This window comes from Ruditapes philippinarum, unplaced genomic scaffold, assembly GCF_026571515.1.
Source record: "Ruditapes philippinarum isolate M1 unplaced genomic scaffold, ASM2657151v2 ctg507_1_1_1_1, whole genome shotgun sequence".
Taxonomy (NCBI): domain Eukaryota; kingdom Metazoa; phylum Mollusca; class Bivalvia; order Venerida; family Veneridae; genus Ruditapes; species Ruditapes philippinarum.
The window spans coordinates 18,566-34,573 of NW_026853082.1; the positions used below are offsets into that span (position 1 = coordinate 18,566).

Sequence of the window (16,008 nt, forward strand, 5' to 3'; positions counted from 1 at the left end):
AAATATATACAAAACCTTATACTCGTTATGAAAAAATGAAGCGTGTTCTTCAAAAATGTTTTCAGCTTTATGATGTTTCTAAGAACGATAAGCATGATATTAGCATGTATGTTTATGTTGAGCTTGTTATATTATTCATAATGGTGATAAAATTATGGTTGTTTTTTACCTTTTTTCTTCTTTTGATATGTTTCCTCGGAGATCTCAGCATCGGCATCGTTACCTCTGGCTGAAAACATATTATGATAAACATAATGCATGACGATAAAAGTGTGAAAATAAACATATGATTAATTATCATTAATGTCATAAAAATAATAAGAAGAATTATTTGAATAAGGAAAGTGTAGGTTGTAAAACGTACATTTTGTTGCTTTTAATTAGCTTAGGTTTGTAAGAACATATGTAGGCTTAGATAACTGAAGTATTGCCTTACATTTTCTGCAGCTTTTTGTATTCTCCTTTATTGCATTTTCCTTTTCTTTGTTGACGTTTTGAACTCCATCATTGGCAACACTTTCAAGGGTTTCTTTTCCTTTTCTTGCCAAGTTTTCTATCTCCTGAATCGATTGTTTTACCTTAGCATCAAAAGCATCAATGGACGAGTTTATCGTATCATTCAGCTTGGCAAGTGAAACATTTCCTTTATCTTCAATATCTTTTACTTTTAAGTTAATTATGTCAATAAGCTCTAATTTTCTTTTTTTCAGTCTCCTGTTTGTACTCATCCATCTCATTTCTTATTTGTTCCTGAATCGTTTTTCCCACATCTTCCAAAACTTTACGTACAACGTCTTTTCCAATGATCAAATCGTCACTTTGAAGCTGAAATTATGGAGAAAGGATTGAGTGCATCGAACTATTTATTATCAATTTTTTACAGAAATACCGTGTCATTTAATATATAGTGCCTCATTTCATACATTTTCATGCAATTAAGTTAATCTTTTTTATTTTATAGATTTTTTTCCAAAATTTTTTAAAATACGGATTTCCCTAGCCTTTCTTAATGTGGAACAATTTGAAACATTTATTATGAAATAATTTAGGAATGTAAGCATTGGCACATAGCATTTCAAAACGATATTAATACGAGTATTTATTAATAAATTTCTTTGTCACATTTTCATTTTGAGAGGATTACTCTTAAAAACAGTCAACAAACTATTTCAAATGTGTTTTAGAGAATCAGTTTCTTGGGAATAGGAAATAATGCCAGAATAACAAAGTTACATTTGACATACTGATAGAAACAAAAATGATTACCTTTGCCAATTTTTGAATTGCATTGTTTGGTGATTTATTCAATTTTATGAATCCAGGATCCGTCAAAATATTGTTTAAAATGGTAAATACTGTGTTAGATCTGTATCCTCGACCTCCAGATTAGGAGAATGTCTGACAGCTTTACCAACATCTCTACCCTAAATTGGAAATATGTCAGTACAGTTTGATCAAGTGAATAGTTCAGATATGATATTTCTTTGACCAATATATAGTTTGCGATAAAAATTTCAAAAATTTCGTTATGAAGTTGTAGAGCACGTCTTTTATACAAAGATGGACAGACTGTGACATGAAAAACAAAACAACAAACCAAACGTGTCATGTAGTCAATTGCTCGTTCATAACTTGTTTCAATGATGACTCATATGATCTTTTATTGTTTCCTAATATGAAGCAAACATTTGTGAAATTAAAGAAAATTTAGAAACCAAATTAAATATACAATAAATATAAATATCATTATTTAACTGTTACCTTGTCAAATATATTATTCTTCTTGGACAAGTCGTCGTTTATTTTCGCCTCAAATCCTTTGTGATTAATAATGACACTAATGATGCCATTAAAATCAGTATCTCCAGCGTTCGAGACATCCTTGTATCCGTCTGGCGGGAGATAACATTTAGCAATTTCCCAAGCATTGCTGCACCATTTGGTTGCGTCCGTATTTTTATATGACGGACCATGATATCGATGTGCACTTTGAATCTTAGATTTTAAATGATGACAAATTTTATTCGGGCAGCCAGATGGGCGATACTGTGTTGCAGCGTTTTTATGGTAACTGCATTTTCCTCGTTTTGCGTTGCAAATTCTGTTTGTTGGACAAACAATCAGATTTTCCGTACAGCAGTTTGAACAGGTGCTTCCGGCTGGTAGGCTGTTTGATGAGGAAATAGTATTTAGAGAGTTCTGCTGGAAATCTTTGACTTCATTAACAATAACTGGCTCTATTTCGTCTTTAGTGTAAAAAATGGCTATTGCAGCCTTAATCCAATTAAGAAATTTTGATTTCGAAAATTGTGCCTGCACTGTTGGCACTGCTGTAGCCATCATATCATGTTTCTGATGAGCTAGGTCATCGTCTACCGTTCCTTAAATCAAAAATAAGAATTATAAATGCAATTAATCTATATTATTTAGAAGGATTACAACAAAGTTTAGATGATTTGCTCACATACTGTAGGAGATGGGTATTAACTGTTAATATTGACAAAACCAAAGTTATGTTTTTTTTTTAGAAAACGTGGACCTTTTGCGTGAAAATGAAAATAACACTTACAACGACACAAATATTTAGCTGTTGTAAAAAACTTAAACTATTTGGGTGTGGTGTTTGACTCAAATGGAAATTTTAACTCTAATACACAGTTGCTCGTCGGCAAGGTGCTTAAAGCTATGAATTGTTTAATAATTAATACTAAGGACTTTGATTTTACCCCAAAGACAATGTTTAGTTTACTGATTCATTTGTTTCCTCAAATTTAAGTTACCCTTCTGCAGTTTCGGGGATTTACTGAAAAAGAAATTGAAATGATAAATTTTGCAAAAGAATTCTAAATGTAAAATAACGTCCAGTAGTGTATCTATAAATGAAGAATTAGGACGATATCCATTGTATGTAAACAGATGTGTTAAAATTGTCAAATATTTTCTGAAGATCAAAAATACTAAAGTACAAGAAATCAAATATATGAACTGTTATTAGAGGATTTGTGTAAGAATAAGATTAACTTTCGTCCAAATTGCCCCTCTAGTAATATTCTAATATTCTTTTACATCACTGATTGTTTTATGAGCAAAATTTATAAAAGGCTATCTAAGAATGCTACAGACAAAGTTTATCAATTGTTTCAGTATAAAATGATCTTTAAAGGTTTTTCTGTTTTTAGTTTTATAGACACCTTAAACGAGCCAATTAAATTAATATGAGCAAACTGGATAAAAGACTACCTTAGAATGCTACAGACAAAATTTGGTGACTATCCATCAATTAGTTCTGTAGAAGGAGACATTAAAAGGTATTTCTAAGTTTAGCTTTATCGGCCAATCAAATTAATATGAGGAAACTTGATAAAAGACTACATAAGAATGTTACAGACAAAGTTTGGTGATCATCCATCAATTAGTTCTGTAGAAGGAGACAATTGAAGGGATTTCTTTCTTAGCTTTAGCGGCCGCTTAAAGGGGCAAATCAATTTAATATGAGCAAACTTGATAAACATGTTGACTAACTTAGTTTGTTTCCTAAATTGTGTTTTAAAAATAAGCAAAATTATCATATCAAAAATAGATCAAAGTTTTTTTGAAACCAAATCATCAACTATATGATAATCTTGACAAGACAAATTAACTCAATACAACTCAACTTATAAAGACCAACTATATGTAACCAAACAAATACAACTAAAGTCAACCAACGATTCTAGACCAATTTAGATCATCGCAATTAAGTTTAAAAAATCAACAAATCCGCAAAACTTCCTTCAAATTAATAATATTTTCCACAGTCTCTATGTACATGTTAATGTTTATTAAGTGAAATTTTAACAATTACAAGCCAGACTCAAAGGAAGAAACCGTAGACAGCGGCCTTGGTTATTTATTGTTGAAATGTTCACTTAATAAATAAATACTAATTTACTTTGTGTTTAACTTCATTTGACCCCGATGGAACGCCTTCAGTCTATAGAAAGTTGTTTACAATACGATCGTGGAGTTTTGAGAGGATATTTAATCAGGTACGCCAGTCAATATATATATATAGATAGCAATTAAAGGTAGAGACAGAGTGCATATTATTTACATCGTGTAGCGCTGAATTTCTTCTGGAAAACATTGGACAACATTGGACGTGAATGAGAGCCTTAGCCATTCTCTGTATAATTTGCCGCTGAAGATTGAGATAACCCCTAATCAATGTGTAAATCCGAATGAAACTATACCCTTCATGTGCCTAACTGTGTGCATTAATTAATAAATGTTTAAATGACAATAATCCTGTATTTCTGGATCAAAATGTCCAAAATATTTAGGTTTGTCTATATTTACTCAATGGAATTATAAGAAAAATAACCGCTACCGTAATCGCTTGATTATATAAAGAAATGTTGACCTGGATCATGCTATGTTACGTTGTCCGACTGAGGCGGGGCTACTTCTTTCAGTTAATACATGCGCACTTCGTTCCAATTCTCATATAAAATAAAAGAATATTTGCACTTACGAAGTTTGAAGATAGTCCATTCAAAACTATCAATGTAAAAGCAAAACAAGCACAATTAAGACATTTGACCTCTAAGTTCAAGGTCATTTATGATTGTAGGTCAAGTTTAATCTAGTCCACTTAAAGGTCTTGTCCCAAACATTTTTTTGGTCAAGTATGAAGACAATACACTAATAACTTAAAAGGTAATGATCAACGTTAAAGTTTGGGGGCGGCAACGGCAACGGGACCGCCGCAATGACTTAAACAATAAAAAAATCTGGAATCAAAGTGATCCCTCGGAAGCATTAATCACAACAAAATTACAAGATAATTGCAGACTCGGTTTGATTGACTCTGTAATTCAGGGAAAATGAAAACGTTCAACATCCCTCACGCCCCCTAGCACCGGCCTGAGTGGTACTTAATTCTCAATACTCAATAGTGCTGGCATCAATGATCCTGAAGGACCAGAAAAATATAACAACACTGAAGTGCGAGGCAACTTTTTACAGCTGCCACACAGCACCTGGCACCTGCTGTTGTGAAGTATAAAAATCTAGAAACAAAGTGATCCCTCGGAAGCATTAATCACAACACAATGACAAGAGAACTGCAGACTCGATTTGATTGAGTCTGTACACGAGGGATAAAGAATACGTGCAGCATCCCTCACGCCCCCTTAACAAGCAAAAATTTGCAAGCAATACATAAGTTCCTCACCGGTAAGAACCCCAGCAACAGTCTGAAGAGCATTTGCCATTCAATTATGCCACTGAATGAATGAATGACATGAAAGAACTGAAATCGTTTGTGTTCTTAGCTAGTTTGTCTGTATCATAGTTATGTGTTAAAGATTTCCTGTCTTATAAGGAAATTATGTTTAATACGACACATAATCAAAAGACTCATTTTTATGCATTAGAAATGTTTCAATTTTTCAGGAGATTTGTTGAAATTATTTTTAGGAACCGACTGACAGACAGAGGGCAAATATTTAAACATCACTTGTTGTAACCAGAAAATAACACTTTTAAAATCAAAATTCTTAAACTAAAGAGGAAATAACTGTTGAAATAAAGATGCTTATATTATGAACGTTGTCATACATGATGGAAGTGATGGGAAAGAACAATTATCTTAAGTCTAATGAGCAATGTAGATACCATTTACAGTAACTCAGAAGAAGTTTAGAAATAACAATTTTTAAAACATTTCCAAGGTCAAATGAAAAAAAATCATGGAAAGCCATGTGCTTGACTTATAACGTTAATCGCATATAATGTTGATACTGAACATATAGTTGAAAGTAAATTTTGAAGAAAAAAAACAACAGTAAATTATCATTATACGTATAGATGCTAGAATTATGAACCTTGCCACATATGATGTGAGTGATGATAAAAAAACATATATTTGAAGTTTAAAAATGATACGTTTAGAAATAAAAAAGTACACAATAAAAACAACAATTTTTCACGAAAATTCAAGTTCAATTCTTATTGTAATTGTGATTATTTTAGTGCTAGAGTTGTGAACCTTGACGTGCATATCTAAATACGATCATATATCCACATTTTATGTTTCATAAAAATATGTTCAGAACTTTTTTTTAAGTTATCACAAATATTGTTATATTTGCCTGAGGCAAAATGTGTCCCCTTTTAAATTATCAAGAGTTATTTATGTCAAAACCTTATCGTGTGCACTGGTTATAAGCGGTCACAACATATGTATGACTTCTAAATACACAAAAACAATGACCAAGCAAAACACTGTGTACGAGTAAACGATTGTCATGGAGGCTGAACAGTTCAGCCCTTATTATTGATTTAAGATAACAAGGTTAGATGAAACGTGTTATCTATTTTAACCAGCTCCTATAGTTGTGCCTCGTGCACTGTAAGTAAATATACTGCAGTAACGTGTGGAACTTGGATGATCATTTACATCGATCAGACGATTAAGACGCTACACGCGCATGAAGTTTAACAACAAGCAGAATACCTAAAGTGCTCACGAAGTGCTACTAGTTCAAATTGAAACTCCCTTAAGTTTACGATCAAAAATGACGCTAGCAGCGCTTATTAACTGAAAACTGATATGTCTTTTTATACGGTCAATGCTCATTTCAAACTAATTTTAGTGACCGTGCTAAAGGACTGGTTCTTTACCTATTTAACGTACAAATTATTATTTGTCGTTACCGATCGAATGAGCAGGTGTTGAATATACGGTACATTAATTGAAGAAAGAGTGCAAGATTATATATTACGTTATATAACCAACAGTATAGAATGTAACTGTGTATCAAGAAGACTGTTGAGAATGCCAAATGGCTCATACACTTAAAGTGTATAAAGCTATATACCTGATGCAAAATTATTGTAATGTAAACTACCGATACAGAATTATGGTTGCACATACACCAATATAATTCAAATCAGTGAACAGTAGAAAAACGAGATGATAAAGGATTGAGCATTTTATTCTAAATCTCTCAACTGTGTACTTTTTGATTTTATGTGTTTTAAATCGATAAATGTCATAAAATGTTATGTGGGCGTGCATGATTGCTCTTGTGCGTGTGTTATTGGTGTGTGTGTGGTGTTTGTGTTTTTTTGTTTTATTTTTCGTATTATCACTATTTTGTTATTGAAAAAAAAAAATACTAAAAGTAATAGAGTTGTAAAATAAAAAAATATTTCTGATAGATAAAAAGCCAGCAAGCTTTAAACATTACCGTACTTTACTTCTAAGGGCGGTAAACGATATAACTTTTTAGAAGTGTATTATTTTCCAGTGACAAGAGCATTTTCAAATGTCAGCTATACGAAAAGTAATATTTATAGAACGGGAACATATGTTAAAACAACAGCAGTCTTCATATTCTCGAACTTCTGGTACCATTCAGACGGGGCGCGCTATATGCACCACGTGCATATTTATGTAAACAAACGTTAAATGACCATATGATGTAGTCATAACTCGTTAACAGTACTGCAGAAAAGTTATTACGAGTATATTACAATCACCCATTACGATAAAGCACTGCAAGGTACATTTGTAAGACGATACACGTGTATTGAATAGGCTCTTCATCTTTCCTTTAGCACAGGGACATACAGAGAAAACACGTTGGTTTGATAACATTGATAATGAAAAGCGGACCAGTGCTTTCACGAATTAAGAGAGAGATAATGAGAAAATTGTAATGTACTTTCAAAAGAAGCAAAAGTAGTCGAGAGCTGGTAGATTAAATGATTATGATGAATTGCTAAATATGGATTTCATGCTATAAATACGAATTTCAAGTAGTTTGTGAAAAACAGTAACACGTACACCCACGCCATCGCTTGCTTGTCCGATCAGTGTACAGTGTACAGCATATAAGCAGCATTTTCAAGATTGCCCGAGAGAACATGTGGTCGAAACACTTGCTATTAGTCCTTTTCTGCACGAACTGTACACAGCAAAGTAATTTTCTCCCTGAAAAGACGCTTACATTTTGGTTGAGTCATTATTGAAATTTAGAGTTTGGGGCATTGAATTTATATAAAAGTTCGCGGGTCCGAAACTAATAATTAGACGCTTCTTGTTCTTATTGATTTGTTATTGTGATGTTCTTGTCTTGTTAGAATTTTTATTTGACGTCATTTTTTGATTATAGTTTGGTTATTTTCAAAGTGGTTATTCTCATCATCCAAAGTCCGTGAAAACAAGCTTCCATGTCGTCCATTAAATGAAAGAAAATAAAGTAATATAGTGTAAATTTACCACGTGACGGTTTAAACAAATGAGAAAATAATTGTCCTATATCAATTTTAGATTTATAGATCCCTTCATGGCAATAATCTTTTATTATAGTAGATTGCAATAAGAAATTTACCACTAAATATTTCATAAAAATTGAACACGTGTCAATGTTTTGAGATCAAATGTATTGTAATTCAAATAAAAGGCCGCAGTAGGGATCTATCAAATTGATAAGCTGCCACCAACTTTTACAATTTTGATAATTCCATATCGTGAAATATCTCTATTTACATGTTTGTTTCTTTTATATATCACCTCTGCTACATAACCACAAAATAGTTTTACCACAAAATAGACTTCATTTATTACAAAAACTTGTATGCAATCTCAGCATCATTGCAGCCGAACGTTTTTGATATTTTTCTTGTTATATGTAAAATATTTAACACAGCAATGTGTTATCTCTTAAACATTATTTTTGCAACATGAGCCTGAGTAGAAAATAAAGCTCGTGACGTAGTTCTTTCGAGAAGCCTTGAAACCATATACCGTTTTCACTGAATAGCATTTCGGACATAAAGACACAATTAACAACTTTCATGTCTATGTTATCCCTTTTTTTTTTCGACCATTCTATTTCTGTCACTTAAAAGTGTGGCCTACCGCTTTTTGTGAGAAATCGCATTAGTGTACCGCTCTGAGAGGTCATATACTTTTGGATACACTGATACATAGAGACGTATCTATTAACGCTAACGGCACTGGAAGAAGCCTTTACCTGACGGAGAGACTTAAATTATTCATTTTTTATATTAAATAATATTTCTCTTTTTAGATTTCTTAAAGCCTTTGATTAACTTAAAGTACATTTCGCTTTGTTTTTTGTTATTTTTTCAAATTCGTATTTGATTTACTGAAATTAGGCACACATAACAGATAGGGATTACTGATGTCCTATGTTGTTCCAAAGCTTTGTGTGTGTATTTTTGTGTGCGGGAGGGGTGACGTGAAGATTTTGTTAAGAGCAGCGCTTCATAAAAGTCTCCAGATTAACATATTAGGGCCATGTTAAATGTTCAACTGTAAGGGTTTGAAGTGTAAAGTGTAATTGTTTTCTTCTAAATCCTCACCACAGGACTTTGTAGTTGCTCAGGTACCCGGTGAATGGTTTTCTTTCGAGACATAAGCTAAGAGAATATCTATTGGAAAAAAATAAAATTGTTAAACATTTTTAGTTAAATTCGATAAACGTTTGAAGCAGAAATACAAACAAACAAAACTTGATGGGCAAAATAAGAACGTTGCTACTTTAAATGCCTGCGTTTCGTATACAATAATGCTAAGTAACTTCGATGTCTTAAAACCAGCCATTTCAGTTAATATTCGGTAACACGAAATAATTGTTCTGTGACATATTTACAGTAATAACCTAGCAAGTATAATTGTTGGAAAGCATTGTATAATATAAAGAGGAAGCACGTGGAATTATGACGAACTTTTTTGTTGTTGTTTGATTTTCATTGATCACTTAACATCATGAAGTTCGTGAAGTCATTTTACGTAGGTCAATTCTACTTCAATCATTAATCCTTTGTCTACATCTTTCGGTGCAGACTAGACATAAAGCGAAACCCATATGTTAGGACATGGAAGTCAATTATGCTTTCTTCTCACTCGTCAATTCTTATGCCCTCACGCTATCATTACTCCTTAGTTAAATGAAAACTACATTATAGTTTCAACAGTAACGGGCGAAGAACTATTGATCTTTTATGAAAAAATTCATAAAGATTGGTATAGTTTGTCACATATTTATCACAGTATAATTGCAAATTTTCGCTGTTAACTACTCGGTCGTGCTTGTTAAATCATTATTACCCACGAAAAAATGAACATTTTAGCTTATAAAAATGTTTTACTGTATAAATATAAGAAGTTAAAAATAAGTAGTCAACTGCAAAGTCTTACATTCTTTTTAATATACCAACGTTTTCGCTGAACAACCTTCTTTGGGGTACATAAATAAGTAATAAACTAGAAACAGGAAATTATATGTCAGCATCAAATGACGTCAATAGCGACGACGTCAAAAATTAACAGAGAGTTTTGCGTAATTGTCATAAACAAGATCATTTTGTTTAAATATAACATCATCCAATCTTGCATGAATATCATGAGTCAAACTTTCACACAAGGAGTTCCTCAACTGCCTTTTTTGTTTAGGTCGAAGCATAGAACAATAATGTCAGAATCAACCTAAATTAAATTCATCGTAGGTATAACCTATACATAGGAATGCATATAATAGATCTTTCGTATCGTTCACAAAAACATTGTTTCATGTTTGACAGAAAAAAGTCTAATTGTTTGTGAGAGAAACTAACTGTTTGAATAAATATGCATATATGACACTAATGTTTTACATTATAAACATTAAACAGTGGAAGCGTGTTTCCACAGTATGCATTTTAAAGTAAACGTAATTCAATTTTGAATGCATTCCGTATGATAAAGAAATCTTGGAATATATTCGAACATGCTAATTTGTACATAACAATATGACCAAAGTTAACACTTTAAAACATTCTTTGAATTTGATATCGCTACCAAGGAAATTTTGCGAGAACTGCTTTTATTGATAAATACCAGGCAAATTTAAACTCATACGATATATTACAACATTTTTTTTTGTTTATGACCTTAAAAATTGGGATTTTTTTAAATATTAAAAAAAGACAAATTTTGATTTAAGTTATTTTAAAATTTATAATCAAATATGAAATCACTATACGATGTAAAAATAAAATAACTATACGATGCAAAGATTTCCTAACTTTACGATATAGAGATGAAAAAAATACAAAAAATACAAAAAAACGTTAAATTACATTATGTATAGTGAAGAACAAGATCAACTAGAAAGGGTGGCATATAATTAAAGTACCCCACAACAAAACCTTGCATCATAGGGCCACGTGTAAGGAGTCTAGCAGAATTCCAGACAGGACAGAATACACGACATACCAACTAGTGAGATGGCAGTATAAATAATTATATAAAGATGAAATGACTGAAGGAATACAAGACAATTAAAGTTGTAGTAAACAAAATGGTAACCAACCAAAGGACTGAAAATCATATAAATGTTTGCATGACAATTTTACAGCTACTTCTGAAACAGATGAATTCTTAATAATTCAGCTGATTATTGCAGATAGAAATAACGGTCTCAAATTAGATTATAGACCGTTCTTGATTGGTATTTTTAATTGCTCTATGTGCATCTCATATTTCACGATGATATTTACAAATATTTAATGTTTAATTTGGTGTATTTTCAAAATGACGTCGTTTGTCGATAAATATTCTGAACAAGCAATCTATCTATTTCAACAGATCATGTTTTAAAAAAAACATTATTTTCTGAAATATTTATCCTTCATCAACAAGTGAAAAGATCTTTAAAGAACATCATGTTGTTAGAATTTTCATATTTGTTCTTCTATTTAATTTTCGCTCTTTTGTTTAACAGTTACATAATTTGCGGATAGTAAATTATACCAAGTTTACCGAGACATGTTTAATTGTAGCGAGAATATTTTACATAGCGCGTGTCCAGACCGTTCTATTCGAAAGACCATGTTCTAATCGTCCTAAGTATCTTTCTAAAGAAAACAACTACAAAAACACAATAAAAAAATTAGAGAGAAAAGAAAACAAACAAATAAACAACGACACTGACCGAAAAGTGTATAGAGAGAAATTACATACCTTCCTTGTTTTATATTAAAAGCTTGTTCCGAACAAATTTATGAAAACAAACTCCATTATTTTAACAAAATCGATCTTAAATTCGTTCTAGGAATGAGAGCTACTGACGAACATCCTAACCTACACAGCATGGAACATGTTTCCATAACATGCGTGTTGAAATAAACTCAAATGAAACTTTAAATTCATCCCTCAGGATTAAATATTCAAGGAGTATATCCGAACATGCTTAAATGTACATCACAATATGACCAAAGTTGATACACATCTTATGAATGGTATTTCATAGTACAAAACGAGAAACAATATCACATAATTATAGTCATGAGTGAAACAACAACATATAGAAAAACAAAATTTAAAAAATAATCATGACTATAAATAAACCTTAAGACTAGTGATAAAAAGACAGTAAGATAAACACAGTAAAATGATAATCATTTTTTAAAACTTTATTTAAAAGATTTCAAATACCTCAAAGTTATTAATAAGATGAAAAGATGTACCAAGACATGTATCCATGTCCCCAGCCTGACACAAAATAGTGTGTTTCCATTGTGGTCTGGATGTATAATGACATGTCCTAGCAAGGCACAAGAACTTCGTATTACATTTTGATTCACGAAGGAGACAAGATTTAAGTTTATATATGAAACCTAAAACATAAACAAGATATCACAGCATGATATAAAATCTACACTCTAGTTAACAGACTATTTTTAAAGAAACCTTGAACTGTTTGTTCAAATTCTTTGTATCGTGTTGTAGTTTATTCGACAAGGAGCAACCATGTTAGAATAAACTTTTTACCTAACCCTTCAACTGAATCAAGACTTTACTTATCTTTGTATTATGATAATGTTTAATGAAGTTTATTCATGGAAAAAAGGGGCTGAATATGTATGTATTTAAAAACTGCTAGACACTGTCTTAAAAACAAAGTTTGCGAGAACTGATTTTAATAATAAATATCCGACAAAATAAACTTGTACGAACCATTACAATTTGGTTTTTAACTTTTTAACAAAATGAATTTAGAACATTAATTTTCAAATAAAGAATGAAAAGATGACTCGCAAATGACATAACTACACGATATTGAGAAGACTAAATACGATGTAAAGATGGCTAACCACACGATGTAAAGATGACTTAACTATACGATGAAAAGATGACTTGATTTTGCATAGTGCACATCATTATGCGATGTGAAGAACTTAATGTAGCGATGTAAAGATGACTTAATTTCACATCACTATGCGATGAAAAGAAACTGTACGATATAAAATGAGTTCTGAAAATTTCTTTTAGCAATTTTCAAAGAAGTACGAAGAACTTGTAAAATAATTATTCTTTGATATACACCATGTACATGTCAGATTTTATTAAGCTGTTTCGTAGGAGTACATGTGTAACTCACAGACTGCAATATTCAAATGGTTTATTTGAATGATCAAATACGGCTTTTCACAACTAAGCTAAGTCTACTATAATATCTAAGACTATGTATAAATAAATTGGTCTTTGTCAATGTGTCTTTGCCTGAATTTATCTTACGTCTTGGTATATGTTTATTAGAATAAGCAATCACAGAACTGAAATTTTATGACTTTTTTTTAGATATGATCTATTGGAATGCAGTCAATTTTGAAAATTTCAACAGTGCCAAAGCATTAAACTTCTTCGGAAAACATTTTAACACCTCGCTTCTGAAATGACAAGAAGTTACTCTATTCCCAAAACAAATGTACTTTACTGGTTTGTTTATTTTTTGGTACATTAATGGTATGCTCACAGATGGCATCATATCAATACTTAATGATAAAAGACTATTTTTACAAGTATAACAAGCAAAATGGTTACTCAAAATAATGTAGATAAATTATATTGAAAAATATAATCTCATTTACTTAAAAATTTGAAATTGATAATACTAGTATATTCAGTGTTTTACCTTATGAAGTCAAGATTATTTAAAGACCGCTTAATATTACCACATCAACAGGTCTATGTGACAGTGCCTCGAATTCTTGAAGCAGCACGCCTCCAGATTCAAGTTAATTTACATGAAAATTTTGGAAATAAATTTGAAAGTAAAATATTTTGAGGTGAAAAAAGGTAATTTACATAATGCAAGCGGCACCTACAAAATCCACGAAAATTAAAAAAAGTGGTCAAGATGTTCAAAACTGAGCTTACTGCGTTAGTGACGCAGTAGAAATATCACAGTATAATATTGCAAAATCAGTCTTCAACCGCACAAAACATGAACAATATAACTTGGATATTGGATGTTTTTATCTTTCTAAAATGTTAAGTGTATGTTTCTCAATATTGATTTTCTTTAAATAAATTGGTTCAACTTGGGCGTGCAGCTTTAAAGCCTGTGGAGATGTGATAGTTATTCAAATAATGTTATGGTATACGTTATACTATACTAATATTGTTTTACTACTACTTTATCCGAGGTAATTGAGAAAAAAATATTTTGTCCAGCAAATAGATACAATAAACCAAAGTCAGATGTACGTAAACAATACTCTTGTCGAACAGTGATTGTCCGTTTAATTAATTGATTACTGGTGTTCAGGACCTCAATCTTGAAGATTAGTCTGCATTAGATATGGTCGATCATCAAATACTAATTTGTAACCTAAAACAGTATCATTTTTCGGACATAATGACATTACTTGTAAATGATTTGAAGCATGTCTTTCTAAAAGACAACATATAATAATAGTTGAACATAAAGCCATTATTTTGGGTGTCTCTCAAGGGTATACACACTTTTTTGATTTTTGCTTCATATAAATCACTTACAGCTTGAAATTAACAATTGTAACACCGATTTGTATGCAGACAAAAGTATATGGAAACTACTTATATGTGAGGTACTTCCGTCAGCAATTAACAGCAAAAGCTTCTGCCTGCTTTAGGAAGGAGTGAGTAGAAGTGTCAACTTAATGATGGGACATTTAGTTTTTAAGACATCAAATTGCATGCTAACTGGCTCTCGCTATGTAAGCACAAGTAAGCAAACAATGCGTAACAATAATTTGAGTATAATGATAAACCAACGCCAAATTAATCGTGTCAAATATCATTTACACATAGGCATCTTTATTGACCAATATCCTTAATTGGCATAGTGAATGAGTAGTAAGCTAAATACGTTCGGATTGCACTTGTAATTTATTTCGGCAGTATGTCCCTTTTAGTGCTTTATTTATTTTTTAATATGAAATGAGTTTGCGTTATTGATTTGATGTTATGATTAACATGTTTTCACAGTTAAAAATTATATATGCAATCTAAAAATTGATTAAGGTAAAGTATGTCATAAATCATATCATTTTTTATCTTGGGTTATTAGTTTGATATTAAATCCATTTCTTTCTAATTGGGTGAATAGCTATAATTTTAAATATATACATATGAAAGGTTCAAAACAACAAGTATTGATCAAAACCACTGTATTAATTAAGCTAGTGTGCTATATGTTTATTTTCTTGCGCATTGTCTTTAAGGCAATTTTTCATTTGATTTCATCTGTTACTATATGTTAAATAAAGTACATTTTATGGGCATAAATGTACTAGTTGTTTTTTAAAAGCGAGATGTTTAAATATATTTTATATTATGTTTTTAAATTGATTTTTTAAATAATCATGAGTAAATCCATCCAAAGTTTAACTCATGTAACCGTTTTTACTCAGACAATTATCGCGCGTTTGAAATACATCCCGGTTTTATTCAGTTATTAACAATATGTTAAATGAGCTTCTGTTTAATACATTCATTAGATGTATGTAGTGTTAAAGCATTGTAAAACAAACTCATGGCACTATTGGCTTTTTGTAATTGACTGCGTTTCAATTACGGTTCCTAATAGACGAATCGTAGGCTTATGCTCACCAAATTTCGCTTCATGTAGATGGATTTGTGATAGCTAATTCTTATATAACAACTTTTGAGATACATTCTAGAAC

At 31.2% G+C, this 16,008-nt stretch overlaps 1 long non-coding RNA gene across 1 annotated transcript in view; it reads right to left on the reverse strand.

Annotated features, from left to right (window-relative positions):
- Window positions 1-444: 444 nt before the first annotated feature.
- Window positions 445-16,008, reverse strand: part of LOC132733434 (uncharacterized) — a 35,205-nt gene continuing 19,641 nt past the window's right edge. Inside the window, exons 2-4 of the long non-coding RNA XR_009626167.1 lie at window positions 1,762-2,381; window positions 1,267-1,424; window positions 445-825 (exon numbers count right to left, since the gene is read on the reverse strand). This is a non-coding gene — a long non-coding RNA (uncharacterized LOC132733434). The remainder of the gene's footprint in view (window positions 826-1,266; window positions 1,425-1,761; window positions 2,382-16,008) is intronic.